General features: G+C 50.9%; 1 protein-coding gene across 7 annotated transcripts in view; it reads right to left on the bottom strand.

Annotated features, from left to right (window-relative positions):
* Positions 1-25,908, bottom strand: part of Nav1 (neuron navigator 1) — a 244,968-nt gene that overhangs the window by 119,453 nt on the left and 99,607 nt on the right. The window lies entirely within an intron of this gene.

Here is a 25,908-nt window from a genome sequence, read left to right as displayed (position 1 = left end):
ACATACTTCTAGTTTCACCAATTGGAAGGACCTAGAAGAGGGAACATTTTAGTAGCAATGGACACACCCAGAACCTAGGTGTCCATTTCTAATGCCTCCTCCAGTCAAAGCAACAAGGGTTCCTTAGGAACATGGTGAATTCTTGGGAGCACCAAGGTGAAGAAAATGCCAAATGAGTGTAGAGATCGCTATAGGGCCCGATGGTAAAGATTCCAGAGGCAGGAGCGGCAAGCAGAAATGGTTCAGTTTGGTGGAGACTGGAGAGACGAAGAAGGAATGGTAGACCTGGGATCACAGATGCAGCACAAGCCAGCCCGCCCAGTCTAGACTGGAGTCCGCCATCATTTTCCTCATCTATCCCTATCAAGACGGGTGCAAAATTCTCCAAACCCCCACCCAGCAAAAGGAACGGCACAATGAATTCAACTTCATCAACCAAATGAAAACTGTAGTGCTGGGCTACATCTCAGAGGATAAGAGAAATACCTGCAAGTCTACTCTGATACACATCAATCACTAAGTAAATAAATAGGGAAAACAATCTACCCTACGGAAGAGTCGCAATAATTTATGGGTCTGATCTATATAATGATGTGAACTGATACCCAGCACCCTGTCTCCCTCTCCGCACCACAACCAAGCACAACCTCTCTCGGAGGCACAGACTGGAGCAGTCAGAGGCCAAACTCCCTTCCCATCTATTGCAATGACTTCAAGCAAGTTACTGAACCTCTCTGTCTTGGTTTCCTCAGCAGCAGGAGAGCAAAAACAACTCCAACCTTGTAGGCTTTCCACATGGAGCCAATAACTGTAAAGTGCTCAAAATAACACAGGTGCGTAGCGAGTGCGCAAGAACATTCAACAGCTGATTAGTCTGGCTTGGAGCGGCTCAGGATGCAGGTGTCAAGAATGAAGGGGTCAGTGGAGACTCGGAGAGGGTAAGATGCAGTTAACACTCAGGCTGGGACTGTAACTCAGTGGTAGAACATTTGCACAGTGTAAGGCCCCAGGGGTCCAACCCCGGCAGAGAGGGGGTGAGCTAGGAGAAGAAGGGGAAGGGGGGGAGAGGAAGCAGCACAGTGCTGCTGGGTACCGGAGGCCCTCAGGGCTGGCAGCACAAGAGGAGGTGGTGCTGTCATCTCTCTGCGCCCCTAGCAGGTGGAAGGAGCTCCAGGCTGCCACTTGCATCCGTGCGCTCCACTTTCCCACAGGCACACTGCTAATTGGAAGCCCTCCGGTTCTTGTTCTCCAAACACATCCACCCGCCTCAGGAGACAAGTTGTGAATGAGACCACTACCCAGCTTGGCGAAGGAAAAGGTGTGGAGAAGACCAGCTGGCTGTCCTCTGCCACACTGCTGGAGGGCAGTGAAGGAGTGGCTTCATTTGTGACTGTTGAGGCAGGCAGAGGTAAGGTACACTGCAGTCTCCCCCAAGGACTAACACCCCACGGGTAGCCCTGGGCTAGTCAATACCACCTCCTTTCTGGGCTGGCCCACCTCAGCCTCCTCTAGAACACCCTCCTCCCCTGCATCCCCGCTGGAAGCAGATGGTGGGGAGGGGCTGCCAAACCCTGCCCTACACCCCTGGGCCTCTCCCCACCGCTGGCAGGTCCTTCCTGAAGGCTTTTCAGTTTGAGATAAGTGTGCAAAGCTTCAGCTGGGGAGGAGAGACGGTGGGAGAAGCCGCCTCAAGACTGAACAAGCGCTGAGATTGCGAGTGGGTGGCAGGAAGCAATGCATTTATCGGGATGAATGGAGCGCACCACGGTGGGAAGCAGCCTCTTCTTCTGGAGGCCGAAGTCAGAAAGCTAAACAACATTGTGGATAAAGTCACTCCTTCCATACACTTTCCTTCCTGCCTCCTTAAAGGCACTGAAGTCTACCATTGCGGGGGGAGTTAAGAAGGGAGGGGGCAGTTTCAGTCAGCAAAGAGCTTGCTGCACAGGCATGAGGACCTGAGTCCCAACCCCCCAGACTCCACATCTTCAGAATGTGCAGGCTGGGGGTAAGCATCTGTAGTCCTAGCATCAGGGAGCGAATACAGGTGGATCCTTAGGGGCTGCCTAGCCAGTTGAGCCCATTGGGTGAGCTCCGTGCTAGTGAGAGAGACCCTGTATCAGAAAACCAGGTGAACTCCACCTAAGGAATGACACCTGAGATTGACAGCTGGCTTCTATGTGCATATACACACAGATGAACATGCACACACATGCATACACAGACACCCCCCGATACATACACAGCACCCCAAACAACAAGAATGTAGGGTTCAAATGTGACCACACTGGTTACCAACTCCTGACCTCTAGCAGACACGAGGCTTTCTTTGTGTCTCAGTATCGATGTTGGTTAATTTTTTGTCACACTAACACAAACTAGAGTCACCCAGGGAAGAAAGAACCGCAACTGAGGAATGCCTCCATCAGCTTGGCCTGTGGGATAATTTCTTGATTAATGACGGATGTGGGAGGGTCCAGCTGTTGTGGGCAGCACCACCTCTGAGTTATAGCAGAGAGCAAGCTGAGCAAGCAAGGGAAGCAAGCCAGTAAGCAGCACTCCTCAGTGGCCTCCCCTGCAGTCCCTGCCTCCAGGTTTTTGCCTTAGGTTTCCCTCAACGGTGCCTATAAACTGTAAGGTGAAATTAACCCTTTTTAACCCAGTGCTTTGGAGAAGCTAAGTAGGGCAGTGTCCTCCGCCCTCACTAATAAAATGGAAGCAGCAGCGCCTGTCTCAGAATTATACTGAACCAAGCATTGCCTGGTTTGGGACAATGACTTAACACACAGAAGGAATTGCGTCATCAGTCACTGCTGGCTCTTCCCAAGGTTCTCATGGACCATTCAGAACTATTCAGAAGGCTTGCTTGCAGGAGGGGCTTTAGCTGAAAAGTTGGAGGCCTGGGTTTGAGTCCTAAGAAGAGGCATGAACTCAGCGCTTTAGGTCCAGAATGTGGACCTAAATGTCGTCCCTTATCTGTGTGCTGGGGCAATACTGGCCATACCTGCTCCAGGAAGAGTACAAGACGGTGAGACCACACATGGAAGGGGATGTGGGCTTTTTTGTTTTGTTTTGTTTTTTAATTTGGGTCTCTGTGTATTGCACTCCCCAGCCTCCTGCTGGATCGGGTCATGAGTAGGAGCAGGAAACAGCCAGCTGCGTAGCTGGTAAAAGTCTCAGGTTATCAAGGAACTCTGGGGGCAGAGAGGAGACGACCCATGAGAAAAGGCGTGAGAGAGCGAGCTTCTCTGGGTTCTGGAAGGAATGGAGGCCCAGGACTGAGCAGTCCAGTCACATTCCTACACTGCAGAGGCAATGCAGAGAGGATGGAGAGACAATGGACACAGCCCCCGGCCTGGCAAAGAGCGTCATGTCCACAGCATCACAGAAACCGAGAACTGAACAGCTCTGACTGGAACCCTACCTAGAGGGCTGCTGTGTGTCTGTGAGCTGAGGAAGGCTCTCCAGCCCCCACCTCAACTCTCCTGGCCTGGATGTAAGCCTCGGGTTGGGGCAAAAGACCACAGAAATTTTGGAATGAAACTTCTTGGCGTTCAGGTAGGTAAGGGCCCAGAATAAGAATTATGTGCACTTGGCAACTAATAGGGTATCTGTTGAGTGTCCAAGTTTGTGGGCTGATATTCATATGTATTACACACAGAGTCCAAAGTTTTCAAAAGGGTAGAGTGCCAGAAACAAGGTCTATGACATGATCATTAATTACCTAATTATTTTGGCATAAAAATGCTTGACAGGAGAGGAACAGGGGAAGTTCAGAAGAGCCAGGAAGAATTTGGACTGGAGCCCTTCAGAAACCCTGTCTCCTTTTGGCAGAGCTGGCGGAGCACTTGGGGTTGGGGGGGCGAACAACAAAAGCACCCAGGCCCTGGCCTTGCTCAGACGGTGCAAAACAGCTCTGGGCCCTTCTCCCCAGAGCTTCCCCAGCACAGCCAGCTTTGTCCCCAAGTCTTGCTGATTCTTCAGTCCTGGAGTTTCCAGAAGACAGGGCACACGGGAGATAGGGCTGGATCTGTATCCTAAATGTCTAATATGTGGCCTCCTCAGCATTCCCGTAGCTTCCTTCTAGTCTTGGGATGGGGGTGGGGATAGGAATCCCTGAGTCCTGAAACCTGAGCCAAGCCTGGCTTAAGTAAGTACAGCTTTCAGGAGAGTCAAGTTTTCTCAGGCTACAGCTTCCTCTGAGGGAAGGAGGGAATGCCTCAGAGGGGCCGGGGTCTCAGCACAGGGCTCGCTGCTTACCCCGCTGACCTCCCTGCTCTGCAGCGTTCTCACGGGTCTGCCGGAGGCTTCCCAGGTCTGCCAGGGTTCATTCCCTGAAAGGGGGCCTGGCATCATCTCTTTGGTGAGGGAGAGACTGAGGCCTAGGATGGTAAAGAATATACTCTTCTAATTATGAATGACAACAGCTGGGCCAGACCGCGGGGACAATGAAATGTTTCTTTCTTTCCTCCTGAGGTTCCTCTCCCACCCTTCAACTTCAGAAAATGGTCCCAGTGGTTCCACCAGGGCAATGGTTCATTCCACTGTTATCCAAGCACCATCCTACTGTAGGTAGAGCTGGGGAGGAATAAGGCAAGAGGTGGGATTTAGTATGTACTTTCCTCATGCCTTAGTGAAATTCAGACACCATGTGTCTCATCTGGTGTTTACTGTGAGGCAACATTGAAGAGCAGGTGTGTCTGTGATGTCTCTGAGCATGCCCAGTGCCCGTGTCCTCGCTGCACTTATGATGGGCTGGCCTTTGACAAGGAGGTCCTGTCAGAAAAGAGCCCGACTGTGAGATATGGCTGGGCCAGGCACCTCAGGCAGGAGTCAGGCTACAGCAGCACCTAAGTTCTGCAGATTTCATGGTGTTGCCGAGGAGCAGAAAGATACGGTTAGGTAGCGCACTCACCAGGGAAATGGGAGATGTGTTTTGCCAAGGATTCCCCCTGGGAGTGTTCCTGGTAGCATCGATACTATTTCTCAGAAGTCCTGGACTTGGTTCTGGCTCCCCCACCATTTCAGGGAGGAACTTGAAGAGGCCCAGGACAGAACCCTGGGAAGGGTTGCTCTGCTACGAACAGTCCCCATCACCCTTCTTCTTAGCCGCAACCAGTCCCCCAAAATACTTTTTGATTTTATACACGTTTCCATGGCAACACAAGTCCCCATCAGCCAGAGAGTTACCATGGTGACTTCTCTTGGCTCTGTCCACACAGCTAAGGCAGGCTCTGTTCCTTAGCTGGCAAGATAGGCTCGCAGGGAGTGAGGTGAAGAGGGATCTGGGGCTAGGGCTGGCCATGGGCTTTCAGGGGGGTCTGCTAACACCTGCTGGGATCTAGCAGGGAGATCTCAGAGCAGTAACTGGCCTGGTTTCCACCAGGCTTGAGAAAGACTGGTACAGGCTGTCTCAGGTCCTTGGTCCTCCCCTCTAGTCGCTGTGTGCTCTCTACCCCCAGATGGCATCCCCCTGTGGCTGCTCCTTCCAGCTGATGCTTTCCTTGGTTTGAACTTCTCTAAGAATCCATCTCTCATTCCATCTGTCTTCCACAGCTCCTATCCTCAGCATCCTCCTGGCATTTCCAGTTAACAGGGTCCAGACAGCTCTTGGGCAATCTTCCATGTCTACGCCCTGAGCAGAGTTGGTATTCAACAGCTGTGTCCCTTCTTATGTGCCACAGCTGTGCCCCCTGCCCTGTGCCCGAGCCTCTCCCTGCCAAGCTTGAAGCACCTGAAGGCCTGGATCCTCTCTTCCCCATCAGGTCAGGGGCTCTCTGTGGGCGGGCCCTATTTCTTTGCTTTGAATTTCTGTATTGGTTGGGAGCTGAGAGTGGACCATACTGGCAGTGGCTGATAACATGGGCCTAACGCTTCCACTTGTGAAGAGGAGGAAAGAAAGATGTGGTTGGGTCTCACTTTAGGAAAGGCTACGAATAGCTAAGAATTCCGCTCCAGGGGTTGGAAAGACGGTTCAGCAATCTCTAGCATGTGTTGCTCTTGTAGAAGACCCATGTTCGACTCCCAACCCTTCATGGTGGCTTACAAGCATACCTAAGTCCTGTTCTAGGGGATCCAACCTCCTTTTCTGGCCCCTTCAGATACGTGGTACATATGCATACACCCAGGCTAAACACTCATACCTATAAAATAAATCTTTTAAAAAGAAGAGTCTGTTTCAACTATTGCATGGTCTCCCAGTCTTCCCGGTGCCCTCCTTCCTTCCCCCCCAGCATCTGATCATCTCTAGCTACTACGCCAAGAGAAGAAAAAGAGAAATCTGCTAAGTGTGTGCCTCCCACGGTCCCCCTTTACAAATGCACTCTTCTTTACTCATGTGTGCCATGGCCCATCTGTGGGTCTTGTCTGCCCACACGCGGGAAACCAACCTTGGACTCCAGTCTTAAGAGCAACTTATAAAATATGGGGACACAATCTGAAGAAAAAAAGTTTTAACTCTCATTGCATTCTCATGGATCCTAAAACAATGCATTCATTAAAAAAACAGCGAGAGTGTATGATTAAGCTCACTTCTTTTTTTTAGCCTGTGAAAAGTGTTATTTTTAAAATTAACAGCAGTACTTCTTAAAAGCCAAGCATCAGGCTTATGTTTGACCCTCATGCCTATTGGCCAGAAGAGCTTTGGAACCCCTTTCTGTTCCATCAGGCTATGGAATCCACAGATCAGAGATACCTGGGCATCTCTGGGGCGATGAGCTCACACAACTCAACCTATTTTGTATGTTCTTTGGGTATGCAAACCAGACCTGCCTTCCAGGATGCTGAAATCCAGCTCTCCCTATAGAGACACAGGTCACCGTGCTCTTAAAGTGCCACGACTGTCCCGTTTGCAGGCTCACTTAGTTTTTGTGGCCTCTTGGCAGCCAGGAGCCTGTGTTAGGCTACAGGTGTCTGGGGTCCCATCACTCATGGTAGTGGGTCCAGACACTATGTCCTGTGCTCTCCCACTTCCTGCTTTTTAATTATGAATGCTGAGGACAGTAAGCACTGTGAGGATTCATGGACCTGCTATGCAAAGGTGCCCCAGACAATGCCTAGCACAATGAAAATGTTCCAATATCTAAAGTCTGGGTAAACTGGCTTCAGAGCCAGCTCCCTGGGGACCTCTGCACTGTGTCCTGAGGAGAGGTGAGATGACACGCTAAGGCAGGCTGAAGAGGAGAGGAGCCACTGCTCAGGGTAGGGGTGAGGAAGGATGTGGAGGTCAGGACGGCAAAGCTAGTCTTATGTCGTCTGCCTTTCTGTGCGAAACTGGGACTAATCCTTATGTAGATTTGAGAGACTTCTAATGGTTCTACCTCGAGCCTACATGACTCACCAGAGAAGAAGGCCAGTGTGGGCACCAAGACAAGTGGTACAGTTCCCCATGGGGACTCCTGGACAAGAGCCCCTCTGTGGCTGACTCTGCTGACCAGACAGCTGGTAGGCTCTGTGAGGAATGCACAGTGCCCACAGAGGTCCCCTCCCCACAATGTCCACACAACTGTGTCTTCTGTTGATGACAAGTGCCCTCATCCCCAGCAGCAACAAGAAAGGATGGAGCAAATAACCTTGTCTTGGGAGGGATGTGGGAGGTAAAATGAGTTGCTCCGGGTCACCAGAAAATACTACTGACCACATGGCAGTCCTTGCTGCTGGCAAAGCTCCATTTACTGCCTCACCTGTGCCAAGTCAGCAGAGGTGGGGCGAGAGGGAGGAACAGGGATTGCCAGATATGCAGAAGCGTGTTTTAACATATGGGCGCTCTCAGTTGAGCTCGTGAAAAATTGTAACACCAAAATGTAACATGAGTCACATGGCGGGGCCACAGTATCCTCCTCAAAGTCAAGGGCCAGTAACTATTACTGTTTTGTTAATCTTGTATATGTATGATGTGTGTGCTTGAGCATGGGTGGGTGTAGCCACAGAGCGTGGATGGTGGTCAGAGGACAACCTCTGGTGTTGCCTTGCCCTCTCCACCTCGAGACCATGCCTCTACTGGCGACCATGACATGTGCCAGGCTGGCTGGTCCACTAGCTTTCAGAGATTCTCCCATCACTATTTCAAATCCTCATAGAGGGCCTGGGATTACAGATGCCTACGCTACTGTGCCTGGCTTATACATGGCTTCCAGAGATCCAAACGCAGGTCATCAAGTTTGTTCTGTGAGCACTTTACCACCGAACCATCTCCCCAGTCCCTCAAGGACCAGCTCCACAGTCCTGGTCTTGGCTCAAACTTGTTGCCTAAGCAAGTGAATTAAGGCTCGTTCGGGGCTACCTTTAATTCTTCTCTTTGGGCATATGCCGGGTGGCCATGATCCACATCACAACCACTCTTAGCTCTGGGAGCACCACACTAGCCTTTCCCGAGGCTATAGATGGCATGGTGGCTGTATCATCACCACCACCAAATGCCACTGCAGTCCTCAATCCCCAAAACCATCTTGTCCTCCCTCCCTACACCTCTCACTAATTTTCTACCATCATACATCCCTGGTCGCATCAGCACCACAACCCCATCATCATCATCTGATATCACCAGCTCTAACGCCATCACCGTCACCGTCATTGCCACTCTCACTGCTGCTGCCACCACCACGGTCCTCACCACATCTTCCCACTTCGGACAGTGTGATTGCCCCTCCCTCTTCCCAGAGCTAAGTTTGTATGGAATTTTGTGGACCCTAAGTGCAGCTAAAATTAATTGGCTTTTTTTTAAAAAAACAAATGCATTATTACTAAAGAAATTGAGAATTTTGTAGTTTTTAATTGAGCATGCATACTCTACACATAACAAAGTCTTAAGTATAGGCAAAATAAAGTTTGCCAGTTTTATTTTTTTAAGTGAAAATAAAAAAAAATCATATAAATGAAAACTTGAATGGCTGAGAGCAGAAGCGATCACAGCTGTCCCTGAAGACCTTGCTGTGGGGTCAGCGGACAAGCTCGCCAGGACCACAGGCCCCGTCCTTTCCCCATATCCCTGGCTGGCTGTTCAGCTTCTCTCCCTGCAGCCTTCCAGCTCTCACGTCTGTACTGTCTGCCCCTTCTCTGAAGCATCACGCTGCCACTGGGATGGCTCTGATCGTCTCGGGGTCTTCCAGGGGGAATCTATCGCCCTTGTCCCCCCTACTTACGCTCTTCAACAGCAGCCCGAGTGGCCTTCAGAAAACACAAACCTCCTGTTACTCCTCTTAAAACCTTTCCTGGAGCCAGGTGTGGTGACACACACCTTTAAATCCCAGCTTCAGGAGGCAAAGGCAGGTGATTTCAGAGTTCAAGGTCAGCCTGATCTACGAAGTGAGTTCCAGCCAGGACAGCTAGAGCTACACAGAGAAACCTTGTCTCAAAAACAAAAACCAACCAACCAAACAAAAGAACCAATAAAAACAAACCAAAACCAAAACCAAACAAACTTTTCCTGTCTTTCCTCTGGCACGGGGGGAAAATTCAGAATCTTGATCCTAACCTACAAGGCCTGGCTTATCCCAGACCCTGCCCATCCGCCCAGCCTCATGATGCACCTCTTCTGCCTTGGTGACCTGCTGTTTTCCATAAATTCTTGAACTCACTCAGACATCAGTGCCACCTGTTGCTTTACCTGGCTGATTCTGCCCAGTCCCAGGGCCCTGGCTGAGCCATCTGCTCCGAGAAGCCCTGACTAGTCTCTGTAACCTGAATCAGTGTCCCTCCTACTTCTCCTCCAGGCTGGTGTCTCGTGGTATGGAGGAATTACGATCAGCTTTAGAGGGCAGGGTATGGGCAAGGAGACCTGGAGGATTGCCAGGCTGGGCAGTGAGTAGGGACTGAGCAGTCAGGAAAGCCAGAAGGTCACTGTACAAGCACACAGCTTTCCAGCCCAGAGGTTCTGAAACACCACATTTCATCCTTAGACATGTCCAAGAAGGATGGCCTGGCCCGTTTGCACCTGAGCACAGAACCTGCAAAGATCATGTGAGAAGCAGAACAGGGATGTTGGCAGCTGTGGTGGTTAAGGCTAAGGGACTGTGAGCCCAGGCTATGGGACTGGAACACAGAATTTCCCCTGCCTACTCTGAGAGAGGATCTTGGACATCTGCAAACATGGTCTCCTCTCCCCTACCACACCTGTCAGCATCCTTGCTTTCCTGCACAGGGAAACTGAGGCAGTTTTCTAGTCCCCAGGAAACCTCAGTAGGGAGAGGATATGACACTAATCTTCTTGGACTTGAGGCCATTCTCTGTAACAGGACTCACACCAATCCATCCAAGGCTGTTGGGATCTCTGTCCTGTTCCAGGGTGACATCATTTTCCTACACGTGAGACTTTTTGCCTGCAGAGGGTCCTTCATTAACATCTCAGGTCTTGGTGAGCATCATATAAACTTCTGTGGGTAGGAGCAACTGTAGAGTGGTTTCTGCAGAGGGTATTTATGGGGCCCAATAGCCACAGGGAGGTAGGGAGAGTGCTTATCACTCAGTCCCCAAACCTCAACAGGTACATTTTAAACACGCACACATCAGGCCAGCAGCAGCCATTTGCTGATGTGCCAGGTAGCATGCCTTCCCTTCCCCAGGATGACTGCCTAAAATAAATTTCACGGGACAGGAACAGAAGTCAGAGACCTGGATCTAGAGCTTACGTCTACCACTCATGGGCTGGGTGACAAGAGGCTAATTGTACTTTTGGGGCACCTCGGTTCCCTCGCCTGTTGAACAGGGGATCGGATGGTGACTACTGAGGTCTCACCCTACTCTGACAGTCTTGGGTCATCTTCCCACACCTTCATCTAAAGGACCTGCTGTGTATGCCAATGTACAACACCCTAACTATACAACCAAGGTAGGGAAGAGGCGAGCAGATTGAGCTGGAAGATGGGCTCCTTGGATCGGGAGTCAAGGGAACGCAAGCGAGCCCAAGCAAGCCCTAGCCTGTTTCCTCCTCTGCAAAAGGACGGGTCTGCACATCACCCCTCAGATCTCTCTGGCTGTAACATGGTGATGCTGTGGCTTGCCACCGAGTTGAAGTAAGTGCCCATAACCTCAGGAGGGTTTAACTAGCTCCAGTGGGAAGGTGTCTTGACCTCACCAGAGAGTGTCACTGGTGTGTTCCTCTCTTGTTCATGGCTTTCATATCTGGATTCCATTCAGAGAAATCCTGACTTGGAACATTCCAAAGGGAGGCAGCCTGCTGGCTCAGTGGTGGAGTTCAGATAGTCCCATGGTCCACAGCCTCCCAGAGGTTCACATCCTTCCATCTGAAGGTCCTTTAGGTCTCAGGAGAAGAAGGAAGGAGAGTAAAGGAGGGTCTGCTCTGCCCAGGAAGCCAGCAGCTTTGCCTCATTTGCCCTTCCCCTGACAGGTAGGTGTTGTCTCCCAGGTCAGCAGTGAGTGCAGGATGTCAGGATGTGCACGGAGCAGACGTCCTTGGGCTCCGCCAACATCACTCCTGGATGTCCGTTTTCATACAGGCAAGCCTATAAAGCCTCACCTCTGTTCTTTCTGCTACTGCCATCGTCCCTCGAGATTCCCTGCCCCCACAGAAGGATAGAAGGGACAGTTGCTGCCACCTCATCAACCATCCCCCACTCCATCTGTTTTGATCTTCCAGACATATTTCTCCTACATACAGAGCTGCCTGAGATAATGTAACTTTTTTTTTTCCTTTAAGGAGGGAGGCAAGACAAGAGAGGATGGAGAGAGATTCCCTTTCCAGTGATGTCTGGCTGAAGCTGATGTGAGTGTCAGTTTGCACTCCCTGAACATATGGGAACCAGGGAACTAAAAAACAAGAGGAGGTAAGAGATTAACAATGGGGGTGCAGGTCTCCCCAGTTCCAACCATAGCAGATCATAGCACGCACCTAGGATGATGGAGAACAGGTGTATCTGAAAGGTGCTGGGGTGCTGGTCTCCCCAATTCCAACCACAGCAGATCGTAGCACCCGGGATGACTTAGAACAGGTGTGTCCGAAAGGTGCACCATCGAGATGTTTGAGAGTGGCTCCCTCAGCCCTGGCCACCTCCTCATCTGGCTTCAGACCCCATCCAAGTGATCTTTACCCACCCACTCACCCAGAGTTTCTGCTTCTTCACTTCCTCTGCTTGTGAATTTAAGGAATCAAAACAGATACTGGATGCAGCCAAAGAGTTGCTCATGGTGGTGCAGCCTTTAATCCCAGAATTTGGGAGGCAGAGGGATCTCTGCTTGAAACTAGCCTGGTTTAAATGATGAATTCCCGTCTGCCAGAGTTGCTTGGTGAAACCTTGCCTCAAAAACTAACAACAGACAAAAAGCAAAGCAAACAAAGTATCTGAAAACCAGGAAAGCTGAATCCTAAGTATCAAGACAGAGGGAATAGATTGAACAACAACAACAACAACAACAACAACAACAACAACAACAACTTTTGTATTAGCCCAGATAATGGAGAAATAAGTTTGTGATGCAGGAAGCAAAAGCTCTAAGTAGTGGTAATTTGGGGCCAGCCTGGGGCACAGAGGCAGAGGTAATACTGACCTCTTAATGGAGAGTCTCTGACCTGGTTACAGAAACCAGGAATCCCGAGCACCGGGGGCTCTCCTCACCTTCTGTCTCTCAGCCAAGAGGAGGGCAGAGGTGACTAGATGCCTCCAGGAGGCTCTGATTGGCCTACCTATCTCTGTCTTCTTTAGATTTGAGGGTGCGGCTCTCCTGATTTCCAGTCACTTTTGACTACAAAAATATGTTTTGATTCCTTGAACTCATGTGCAGAGGATGTAAAGGAGCAGGGAACGCTTGGTGAGTGGATGCACAAGTCTTGTTTAGATGGAGACCAAGGCCAGGTATGCAGCGGGCTAGAGGTAAGGAAGCAAATCCCATCCTCTCCTAGCAAGTAGCCGGAGCCTTGAGTAAGCATGCTAGGAACTGACAAGGTTGGACCTACACGGACATGAACGCAAAAATATGAATTCAAAGGCCAATGCAGGTTTCTCTGAGCACAGCAAAAGGAGAGGGCCAAAAGGAGATGAGGGGTCACTTTGGTAGGGAGAGGAGAAAGTTGAGAAGGAAGAACTGCCAGATGGGTGAATACTGGTGTTGTTCAGTCAGATGCATGTCTAAAGCAGACAGCACTGGCGGGTCTCACTTATATGCGTCTGGCAGTCTGGGTGGCGGCTGGGAGAGAGCTGGCGTCCTGGGGGACTCTTGCACATACAGAACCTGAGGAACAAATCAACCGGTGGATATGGGACATGAGGAGATAACAGACAGGGACAGAGGCATTCAGGAGATGGCAGCCTGGATATAAGAGAGAAGGGAGGACTGAGTGGACCAGCAGCAGGCTAGGAGAAGTTAGAGCTGAGAGGTTAACATGCCTGAGGCCTCAACACTATCAACTCTAGTTAATATAGAAGAAGAATTTAAACTCAGATCTGTCTGACCCCGGTGTCTGTGTATTTGGCCACTATAGTCTCCGTCCTTCCTTTGGTGACCCCAAGAGAACAAAGCAATGACTTAGGCTATGGCTGAGTGCTTGAGTTGAGAGGCCAAAAACATTATAATTGTGATCCACAGATGCAGAGGAAATCCAACCCTTTCAGAGTGTGAGAAAATGGCAGGAATCCACCCCCTGTCCTGGCTCAGGCTAGGTTTCCCCAGCTCAGAAGCAGGGCTGGCTCCTCTGGGGAAACTTTCTTCCTGTTAGCCATTTGACACCCCATCCCCTAAGGCAAGGCTGGTCCCATTCCTACTAGTCCAACACCTTGGCTCCAGCCCGGACTTATGGAAAATCCAGGGCCAGCCTCAAATCCATCCACCTGTTCCCATGAGAAAAGGGAAGGAGCCAAGATGTCCTGGCCCCATTCCTCCACAGATGTCTTCCCAGCTGTGTGATATAACAAATCACAGGGGCAGATCTCATGCCTCAGCCCCAGGAGGAGACTACGAAGGCCACCAGAGAGATTTTTGGCCACTAGAAAGCAGACCAGGCCAGGTAAACCAACAGATCAAGCCTGAGTCCCCAACCCGACCAGAAAGAAAGACATTGCTAATTTTCACCCTGGTCTAGATTGGAGCTAGATCCTGGGCTAAGGGTTACAGTGGGTGCTGACCTTGAACGGAGAGAACCCACTCTCTAGCAATCCTCATCCACACCTTAAAGTCCATTTTTTCATACTGTTTTGGGGATTTTTATTTTCATAAGAGTTTAAACAACCACCAGACTGACCTATGCCCTTGAAAACCTTAGAAGCCAACTTCCTCTCCTTGTGATAGGTCAGTCAGAGCCTCCACCTCCTCCCCTGGGTAATCCAGCTGCTCTCTTGGACAGAGTGTGGGCTCCACATGCTGCCACGTGGACCGGGAACAGAGTCAGTGGTATGAAAGGAAATGAATCCGATGTGTAGAGCCGACCAGCGCGAGAGCCAATATGCTGAGCAGGCGAAGATGCTTGGCGCCATTGGCTCCATTTCTCCTGGAAACCTGGCTGATTCTTGGTGTCTTCCCTGTCCTGGTAATGCCGCCCTATAACGAACCCTCTGTTTTGTTCAAGCTAGCTCCAGAGGGCTTCATAACACATATCTCAGAGCCTGAGCTGTCCTCAAACAGGTTCAATAATTGAGTCCCTTGGGAAGTCTGGTCACCACTGGGACCTGAAGAGCTACAGTGGTCAGAACTGTGAGTCTGTAGGGGAGGTGGGAGCAGAATTACGTGGTGATGGCCGGCCTACGGTGTGCTAGGTACTCTCTACTTTGTCTTTACTATAATCCTTACAACGGCCCTCAAATGCTGGCTATTAGTCTGAGCCTGCAGATAGATGAAGAACAGGTTCAAAGAAGATCATGGGCAGGAAAGGGTAAGCATTATGAGTTGATCTGAAACCTCATACCTAGGCCTTCAAAGCTGGTATCATTTCTATCACCTCAGACATCCAGGGTCACAGAGACACAAAGGCCAAGGGTGGATCCAGGGACTTAGCGCACAGCTGTCTTTTATAGTAAGCATGGTGGCCCTTTTAGACCACCCAGGACCACTAGAATTCAGGATGGAGAAGCACATGCAGATGGTGTGATCATACACCAACAAAAGACCTAACGAACTGTCCCAATTCTGGCAACAGGTACCCAAGTAAGTACAGGGGACCAGCCAGGCTCCCAGACCGAAATCTTACAGAACCACCCTCCTCCCAGATAGATACACTTCTTTAGAAATAGCAGGCTCCAGACAGATCTGTCATACCTGTGGGACATCACAAGTCCAGCTTTCTCCATGGGTGAGGCCATGTGGCATCGTGACTATGGAGGTAAAAACTTGAAGCACGCTCACTTGACAGTTCCTTGTTGGGAAAATGGGAGAAAAACTAGTACCTAATTCTGCTGTCCTGGCAACTGAATTAATGGATGCCAGAACAGTGCCTCGTGCATCATACATCAACAAATTACAGATATTCTCTTAAGTCTCAGATCTTTCATGGAGCTAATACCTCCCACGCCCAACCTCATGATGCAAAATCAGGGGCTACTTACAAAGGGAGGGAGTGAGCAGAGAGAACAGAAGGGAGTAAACACCCTAAGTTGCAGGTGGGGCTGACATCTGCAGCCCCAGACACAGGAGCTTCCGTACCGCCCTTTCCCATACCGTTCCCTCCCTAAGTCCTCTAGATCTGGAAGCTGGGGAATCTGATCCCTGCTTTACCAGCAAGGAGGCTGAGACTCTGGCAGATAAGTGGCTTACCCAAGGATGCACTTAGAGAGAGACAGATCAAAGATTCACAGGCAGAAGGGCAAGAACAGCTTCTGAGAGTCTAAGCCTTGGCCCTTTACTGGGAAGCTCCCTCTTGGCAGCCCTCCTGTAGCTCTTGAACCCTGCTCTATCCTGCTCCCACTACAACACTGTTGGAATGCCCCTCCATGGGTCAGCTTCCAACACTAGACAGTGATTACCTTGGGAGGCAAGACCCTTTGTAAATAGTTGGTGTTGAAGGGATGCTTAGAGAGGCCAAAAGAGAATCCATCTTTATAGACCTGGACCATCAAAGCCACGGCAAGACTGAGCCCATGAATTCTAGAATTCAGCAGGGCCAAGGACTTGCTTGCAGCTTGTCATGAACGAGGCGGTAGAGTCTTCATGCACGAGGCGGTAGAGTCTAGTAGCTAAATGTGGGAGCCTGACCCAAGGCTGCTTTGAAGCTTAGTTTCACCATGAATGGGCCACATGCCTTTGGGCAAGTTGCTTGGCATTCATTAGTATTTGTGAGTTATGACATAGCTAAGTCTTTTGCGATCATGGGGTTACCAGCCAACAGAAAGGTGACAGTCAGGCCATCGTGGTTATCAGCACTACAGAGCCCTCCTTCCTCTAAGGCAAGCAGCATTAGCCTGTGTCCCCTGCCACCTTGGTCACTTGACCTCCACAGTCCAGCAATCACAGTAGGCAGAGCAGGATGCCCTTGGGGTCCCCCAGCTCTAGAATCTGCCTGGGTTGTTAAAGATTGTATACATAACCCTTGAATCACACGGCATTCTAGTGATGAGATGGGTTTCTCCGGACAAAGTCTGTCTCCCAGCCGGCAAACGGTGAGTGCTCAGTAAGTCCCAGTAACCATGGTTGCCAATCCCCAATGTCTCAGACACTCCTGTGTGTTAGGTGCTTCTCCAAAGGGTTTTGGATGAAGTTGTCTGACCTCTGCACATTATATAACCTTAATTATAGTCTTGGGGTTGGGAACTTTCTTCCAAAGACCCAAAACTCTACAGCCAGGCTTGGTGTGGCCCTGAAGCTATCAGTTAGGTTCGGGGTCTAGAAAGGCCTAGGGCTCCAAGCAGGCCTCCTTACCTGGAGACGTGACCCTGATGCCCCTGAAAGCTCAGTATGTCCATTTAATGGTGACAACAGGAGCACAGCCGCTTCTCCACACTGCCTGCTGAGAAACAAGCAAACCCTAGTCTAGGAAGTATCAGGAATCAAAGGTCCAGCCTTCTGAGCTGGAGAAGGCCATCTCACATCTGTAGTCATCCGCCAAGGCATGGGGAGCAGGGAGCAGCACCGGAGCATGGCCGCCTGACGCTCCACCTGCTCCACCTGCAAGGGGCGCAGATGCTGTCTTTCCTGGGGCTGCTCCCTTTCCGGAGTGTTGAAGCAGAGACATGTGGACAGCGAAGCCAGGAGTCAAACCCTGCAGCAACTCCTGGATGCTCTGTCATCATCAAGGCCCCATGGAAGCATTAAGACAGGAGGGCGGTACCTACTCTCCTGTGGCAAACCCTGGACTCTATAACAGATGGGGACACCATGGGGACAGCTAGATTCCATGGCAAAACAAAATGCTTCATGACAAAACGCCCTGGCTCCTATAACAACTGAGAGACAGGGGTGGGGGAGGGGATGAAGTCTTGAGTCCCCAGGGTGGCCTGTTTCCTTCACTCCCAAGAGGACCATTTTCTCTGAGATCTTCAAGTCAGCCATTCAAACAAAGCTGGATGAATAGGGTGCCTTCCACCCTTCACCAAGGGTATGATTCCTCCATGTGATGGGGTGAGGGTGCTGGAGACCGAGCCCAGGTTTTGTGCATGCTAGGCAAATGCTCTACCCCTGTGCCCTCTTTTTACTCTTTTTGCGATAGGGTCTAAGTTGCCAAGTGTCCTGGCTAGTTCTATGTCAACTTAACACAAGCTAAAGCCATCAGAGAGGAGGGAGCCTCAGTTGAGAAAAGGCTTCCATAAGAGCAGGCTGTAGGCAAGCCTATGGGACATTTTCTTAATGGCATGATTGATGGGGGAGGGCCCAGTCCATTGTGGGTGTGGCCACCCCTGGGCTGGTGGTCCTAGGTTCTATAAGAAAGCTGAGCAAACCATTTAGCCCAAGCCAGTAAGCAGCAACCCTCCATGATCTCCGCATAAACTCCTGCCTCCAGGTTCCTGCTCTGCTTGAGGTCCTGTCCTGACTTCCTTCAAGGATGCACAGGGCTGTGGAAGTGGAAGCTGAATTAACCCTTTCCTCTCCACGTTGCTTTGGTCATGGTGTTTCATCGCAGCAACAGTAGCCCCAACAAAGATGCCAAGGCTAGCTTTAAACTTGCAAATCCCCTGCCTTAAACTTCCCGAACGTCTGGGATTACCAATATATAACACCATGCCCAGCTCTGATTCCTTTGAATAGTCTTCTAACTCCTTTGGTATGGCTTCGAACAAATAATCTGGAGGCCGAAATGCAGCCTCCATTCTGTGTATATCTGCTTCAAAGTTAGACATAACTGAAAATTTCCATGGATGTAGTGGGTGCATGCTTGTAAGCCCGGGGAAGAGCGAGAAGATCGATTTAGTGTTCACCCTCATCTGCTTATCAAACCTGAGGCCAGCCTGAGCTACATGAGACCAAGGGCTTGAAACTTGAGATCAAGAGGGAGGGGGGAGAGGAGAGAGGGGAGGAGAGGAGAGGAGAGGAGAGAAGAGGAGAGGAGGAGAGGGGAGGAGAGGAGAGGAGGAGAGGCAAGGGGGGGGGGTCTCGAGTGTCTAGTTCTAAAGTGCCTGGGGCATTGGCTGTGCGTGGTCTGGTTGAAGCTTTGGGAGCGGAGGGTCTGCATTTAGCAGGGCACATACACCCCATGGCTAAGGGTGAGGAAGACCAATCCCTGCTAAGGGCAGAACACTGCACCTTGGGAGGTAGGCCTCATCAGAACTGCAGATGAGAGAGACAGCATCTGAACACAGGCATCCCTGACGCCTCTTGTTCAGTAAGGGCTACAAAGAGCCATGCCCCTCCAGTCAGGAGATTCAGAAATTGAAGGCCCTGGAGAGCTAATCACACTGGCAACCTCACCTAGGAAGAAGGATACACAGGACTTTGGGGACAATCCCTGTGTGCTCTTGTTCACTCAAATGTTTCCCCAGAGCCTACTGTCCCAGCATACCCATTTTCATCAGCCACAGTCCCACAACCTGTTTCTTCTTCTCCTTTACCACCTCTTCTCTAGCCAGCCAGGAGCTCTTGCCACCCACATCTCAAGCTAGTAAGCCTACCCACAGTCTCAGTCTCAGGGGCGTGCTGGTCTGCCCTTACAAGCTGCTTGATAAGTTTCTTCTGAATTGAGTAGAATTTTTAAAAATGGGGTAAGGGCTGAGCTCTAGGAAGCAGTATATCCTAGAAGTCAGGTTCAAATCCTGGCTCAGATACTCACTTGCCTTCCTGGCTTTGGGCGGCTTACCAATTTTTTTGTCTCCATTTCTTTACTTGTAAATACCAAGAAATGATGATGCATATGGCATAAAAACAATGCCTCTCAGAACCTAAACAATTAGTAAATATTATGATTAGGTATAGCATTCTTGAACTTTCCTTTTCCTTTTGCCTGGAAGGATCAGGTACCAGGTTCGTAGGAAGTAGCTCCCCAGTGTAGGGATCTTGCAATTCTAGGCCTCGTGGTACCTTGGGGACTCTGTAGAGAGAAGGCAGGGCCTCCTGTCTGGATGGCTGCCAGCTCTCCCCAAAGGAAAGGGCCTATTTAGTAGGTCACCAAGGGCAAAGAAAGCCTGTGTCTTCAGAGTCTGAAGGGTAACCAGTACTTAAAGTGCTTGTCTGGGAAAAGAGCCAGGCATCTGAACCCTGCAGCCTCTGCCTGGGGGGTCTGTTTGGGGGAAGTTGTTCCTCTGTGGTCATATTTCACACTCTTAAACTTGTCCCGCTCTTGTGTACATACATAGACACACTTGTAAATGCACCTTCACTTGTATGTGCTTGTGCTGGAAACCAGAGCGTGTGCTGGTACGGATGTGCACTATCCATGGGAACACATACTACTCACTGCCAGTTCACTCCAAGTTTGTATTATGATACTCTGACCTCACCCAAGTCCTAGGCATTGTGCTGTGTGTCACATAGCCATTATGCCCATATTTCCAATGTGCTGTGCATTTTGCTGTCTTACTAGTCATCCTGAGGTCATAGTTTATAATGGTGGCTCAGTACGGAAACATCTGGAACTCTTGACTCAAGCCTCCTACACCAAACATATAACCAACAGCAGGGCCCCAGTGAATAACCCTCAGACAACTGTGCAGATCCACAGGGACTGGCAGTGGGAGTGGCTGATCACAGTTAGAAAAGTGCTAGTTCTTGGTGCCCATATCCCAAGTCACAGGAGTGGCAGCACCACGAGATATACGGGATGAGACTGCCACCCAGAAATTAGAAGGCTCTGCAGAGAAACCACCCATTCCCATGGCCCTAAAATGTATCATTGAGATGTCTAAAATAGATTTCAAGGTGACCCAGGCCAAGCCATGGCCCCAGCCGAACTCTGAGGTTTGGCTAGAGTGGAGCTGAGAATTGTATATAAACACAAGATGTAGTGGCACTGATAGCAAGAGATGGAAGCCCAAAGAGCATCTATGGCCCCTGCCTCCCCTACCCACCGTAGCACCAGGCTAGGCAGAGGAGTGTAGGCACCCAGCAGGTCCTAATAACTCTCCTCCAGTGGGAGCTTCCCATCTCTTCACTTTGCCTCTCACACACCAGAGATAAACATCTGGGATGGACCCAACTCTATTCCTGCCTCCACCTCTGGCGAGAAAACTAGAGTTCCTGAGACATCTTCCCAGCCAGTACAGTGGCGTTTGCTGGTCAGAAGGAAGCAGAGGCTTGACCTCATTGAACAAGGTGGGACTGAGCCATGGAGGTTCAGGTGTTCTGCCTCCCCGGCTAAAGAATCAGCAGTGTGGAAAAGGTATCTGTCCTGACGGCAGGAATTCTATGGGCTCCTGTTGGAGGTCACCTCCCCATTCAGGGCAGTCGGTTGGGTTTGGTGCCCTGGCCCTTTCTGTGCAAGAGAGGCAAGGCTGCAGGCTCTCTGGACATCAAATATATCTAGGTAATCCAACGGGGTATGGAGGGAGGTCAGCCAGAGCAAATGAGAAACAGGTGGCGCCCATTTCCCCACTGCTGGCTGGTTAGCTCAGGGAGTCTGCAAAGGGAAAGAAAGGCTTTGCCAGAAGCAGCTTCTCTAGGACCAAAGGACGGTAGCCAGGTGTGGTGGGTCCTGCGGGTCCTCAGCAGGGAGTCACTTTAAGATGCCACCATTAGGAGGCGGCAGGAGTGAGACCCAGGTGGAAGATGAGCTCTAGCCGACCTGGGAAGCAGGTGAATATAGGTCAGACTCCTTCCCAAGAAGTTTTATTTAAAAGAAAGGAAAAAGACACAGGCAAGAAAGAGAAAAAGGCAGGGCAAAGGGAGAAAGAGGAGACGCAGCTCAAAGAGGCGTCTAACCTCTGTGGAAGGCAGGCTATCTTCATCTGTAGGGAACCAATGAGCAAATGTGGACCATGTGGAAATTTTTAGAAGACAGGAACTTAGGTTCAACAGAAAGATAGAAATAATAATAAAACTAATAATAGAAAAATTCTTCCAACAATGAATACTTTCCAGGAACATAAGGTAGTAAGCCCTCTGCTACCAGGAGCATGCAAACAGAACACCCACCTACCCCTGATGCCACAAAGGGATTAATTTTGGCCTTCAGTGGGTGGCTCATCTAGACAATTTCCATTCTTTGGTTCTATGGAATCCCAGGGAAGGTTAAGCACTATGCAGAGAGGAGGAGATTCCACCATCGCCTGTCTGAGGAGACTGCACTGTGTACCCTGAAGACTCACCCCACTGTTTCATTCTTCAAGCTCCAGGAAGCTCCCTGCATCATCAGCCCTAGGGTCAGAGGCTAGAGAACTGGAAATGAGTATATGGAGAGAGATCTTTGGGGATGGGCAAGACTGAGATAGCAGGGGAGAAGTTTCTGGGTAGCTCAGGATAGAGTGCAGTCAGTAGCTGATTACAGCCCCAGAAGTATCTTGGGCACAGGACAGACAGGGGTAAAACAAGAAGAAAGTATCAGAAAATATCCACCAGGGCCCTAGATGACTTAGTCCTGCTTCATTTAAGACTAGAAAGGCTTGTGGGCTTGTCTGAGCTTGGAGTCCATCAGTAATGAGAATGAATATCATCCTGGATGTGATTTGAGGGAACCAGAGCAGCTCTGGGCACTTCTGCTCCCCTTGAACCTCCTCCCCAAGGTAGAGAGTCTACCCCTTAGACTGCTTCATCCATCTCTTCCCTGCTCTGAGACACAGAACCCAGGTTGTCTTCTGAGGAGACCAGCTTTGGTCTCAGCAATCAGGGCAAGGCAACAGCCAGAGCAGGAACAGAACCTCTTGTCCATCCTCTGTGGAGACCCAAGCCTAGCCTTGGATGAAAACATCCTGAATGTGATAGAGAAAGAAAGAGTCTTCTCAGAGGAAGGCAGGAGGTCCTGAGTCCCAAGGTCCAGTGTCAGCTCCTATTCCACATGAGCATGTTTACCAGCACGCTGCTGCAAGTCCCAACCTGCAACTCCAAAAGTCCCTTCCAGCCCAAATGCCCAAAGTCAAGGAAAGGCAGAAGGAAGGGTTGTCCAGACTCTTTCCAGATCTCACAGAGCTCCTGGAATCACCACACACACACACACACACACACACACACACACACACACACACACACACGCCTTCTCTGGGCCGGTTATCTAGGTTACCTAAAGTCACATCCCCACTCCCCATCATGTCCGGGAGAAAGGGGGAAGAAGTGCTTGGGAAAGCAGGTCATCCCACAACACTCAAAGCAAGTCCATGAAGCAATCCTTTCCCAGGCCTCCTCCCCAAAGCCCCAGTGCCTTAGAAATGGATAGCTTCCTGCCTTTCTTCCTCAATTCTATTTGGTCTGTGCTTCTGAGGGTAGAGAACTGTTGTCATGGAAACCCCTCCTTGGATGCCAGACACCTTCTGTGAAGAAATGGGACTAGGAACTCCATGATCCTGGACTCTTTCATACCCTGACCTTGGGCCATCTTAATTGTTTAACTCTGTCTATTCTTTCCTGGAGGTCTGAAGGGGATGGGGAAGCTGAATTTTCTGGGGGAGTCAATGGACTGACTTTGCTTGAATCTTTAGATGTAGGGCTAATGAGCCGAAGTATTATTTGGGATATAACTGTAATTTTAACTTCTCTATGTAATATAAGCAGTCTTTAATCCACCCACGATGCTTACGGGGTCTACTCACTGCCCCCACCCTTATAGGATGAGCCATGAGAGGAGTCTCTTCCACTCATACATGGAGAAACTGAGTCCTAGAGGAGGAACTAGAACTTAGGACTCTTGGACAAGGATTTGGGATACTGCTTTCTGCTTTGCCCCAGAGCTGGCCTGGTGGCCTTCCTCCAGAGTCAAGCCTATCTCATAGGGACTGACAACCTAGGGTACTGGAATTGGCTGATTTCACCTGGGGCTCACCCTCGGCCTTCTACGTTTCCGGGGCTCTCACAGGGAAGCCTAGTTACTTGGCAGCTTTCAGGTTAGGGAAGGAACAGGGAGCCTGTTTGGATCATCTGGGCCCCAGCTGACTTTGGGGAAAGGAGTGATCGGGTTTCAGTTCGTCCCCTTTATTCCAGAAAGGCTCTTATTTGGGGCTGCCAAACCTCCCTGCCACTTGCTTGGGAAGCTGGGACTGAGATGGCACCAGGGAATGTGCATAACTGATACTGGGCCTCATGGGCAAGAGCAAAAATGCCATGACTTTAGCCCTGGTGAGATATCACAGGAGGATTCTCTCCAGATGCCACTCTGCTCTACGCCAAGGGCCTGTCCTCACAGCAGGCACACTTGTACAGACCCTGGGGTGCCAGTCAGCTCTACCATCCCCCTTACCCCTGGTCAGTATGCTTTCTACCTCATCTTCACATGGGGAAAAGGCTTGGCCTAGACACCAAATGCCCGCCTATCATCTGATGCCAGAGAGTGTATTCTGGGGCCTGACGCCACCCTCGCTTGAGCGTCTCAGCTAGAGGCAGTACAGCAACCTCTGCAGACTTCCCACCTCTCTCCCCCAGATGAGGGTGAAGTGCCTTAGCCCTCAGTGAGGCCTGGCCCAGGCCCGGTACACACCACCTTCGTCAGGCCCCTCCACACCTGTGGGTCGTCCTCCCCTTAGGTCTCCCATGGAAGACCTGTACCTGAGGGAGGGTTCAGGGGGAAATGCGTTCTTCAGCTCAGGGGACAAGCCCTTGCATTTTGGCCTAGCATCTGCCCAGCAAGAAAGGGAGGAGTTCCCTTATCGCCCCATAATTGTTGAGGTGTCTCGTGGAAGCGTGCTTGGGGCCATGATAGCTGAGTGGGAATAAGGGACCACAGCTTGGCTTCTCTTCCCCTCCTGCCCCTAGCCAGCTCGAGGACCATTTAGCAGAGTGTCTGTGGTGATCCCTTTTGAGAAGCAACTAAGGCCTCTGATGGGCAGTGTAGGAAATACCTTGACTACGGAGGGCTTGATTAGCTAACCCACCCCAAACGGAGCAAGTTCTGACCTTGAAAATGGGCTGCACCCCACCACCTGTCCCCACACTCCTCTTCCCCTGACCCCTTTCTCCCTCAGTCCTCTCACTGTGTCAGGCTATGTTCATTCCAAGACCTCACAGCCTCACATCTCCGTCACAATTCCATGACCACCTTCTTCAGAGAGGCCTCCCTTCCCAGTCGCTCTCTAAAGCACAGGCCTCCTAGTGCCAAGCACTTGGTTTTCCTTATTGTCTATCTACGCTCTTTGAGGGCAGGGCCTCTGGTAGACCCAACAACAGGCAAGAGGGTGGCACTTCTGCCCATCACTTCTGCATACTCCACTCCATCCCCCCTTTCACTATCAAATCGGATTTGGGGGAGGGTGGCAGCTTTCTAAATGGATAAGGCTGTCTTCCTCCCTTTGCCCTTGTCCAGTTTCCTGACTGCCTCAGCAAAAGCCATCTGTGTCAGAGGCGGAATCCTTGTTCAGCAGACCCTCACCACACCACAGACGGGGATGTCTCAGAAAGACTGCGGCAGTCTGAACAGGTTTCCTTCAGCATTCTCCAGGGGCCTTGGGCCAGCATCCACTTCTCCCCTTCTCCCTCAGTCCATCGGGTCACTTGGACCGCTATCCTCCTCTTGGCCCCGCCCCATCACACGCTCACGACACGCCCCTTCCCAGCCCCAGCAGAGCTAGTACTGGCCTGCCAGGTACCCAGGAAGATGGGGTCCCTGGGCTCTGGCGACTGAGGACCCACAAACCATCCCCTGCAACAAGTCCGTGCACTTAAGGTGGCTCACAGCCGACCTCCCGCAACCCCTGTTTTGCCGGTGCAAGCTTCCGAGTCACTGTAGCCTCGTCAGGCACATCCTCCGTGTATCCCTGTTTGAGGACAGGGGCTCTACAGAAAGAAAGCACGGTTCCCGGGCTGGCTCCGGGCTTTTTGCTCGGACTGTTCAGGCTTGGAGAACAATGGAGCAGCTCTCCAGCTTCCTCTACCGAGGAAGCTTTGTTCCTCCCTTCCCGCCAGCTTGGCTTTCATTAGCCAAAGGGCAAAGGCTTCTCCGGAGTCTCCGCGCAAAAGCCCAGACCTTTCCCTAAAACACTTAGGGGGATGGGAGTGGTGGCTGCTTGGGGCTGAGGAAAAGGACGCATCCAGATGCGCGCAGCTGGCTGCCCGCCCGCCTCCCTGGCCCCAGACACTTCTTGTTGCCAGGTCCCCCACACCCGGGAAATCCGATTCAAGCTCCCACCCGGGATCCACAGAGGAAGTCAAGCCTCAGCTCTGCTCCAAGGACCAACTGGACCTCACATCTGCTCTCCGTACATCTGTGCTCTAGATCTGGGCCCTTACCAATGCTCTCCTAGCAATTCTGGATGCTGTATTATCCAGCGCAGACCACTCCTCAGCCAGTGACTCTACTAACCTCACTGTGGTTTGCCATATTAGGACTCTGGACTTCAAAATTCAGGGGAGTTAATGGTTTCTGAGAACCTAAGTCCTCCTGCCCCCATTGTCCACCCTCACCTCCGACAGGCCACAGCAGAGCCCAGGCTCCTATCAGCGACATCTTTAAGACATGCATTAGCCAGACACAGC

Source organism: Arvicola amphibius, chromosome 12, assembly GCF_903992535.2.
Source record: "Arvicola amphibius chromosome 12, mArvAmp1.2, whole genome shotgun sequence".
Lineage (NCBI taxonomy): Eukaryota > Metazoa > Chordata > Mammalia > Rodentia > Cricetidae > Arvicola > Arvicola amphibius.
This window is presented reverse-complemented; position numbering and strand designations above follow the sequence as displayed.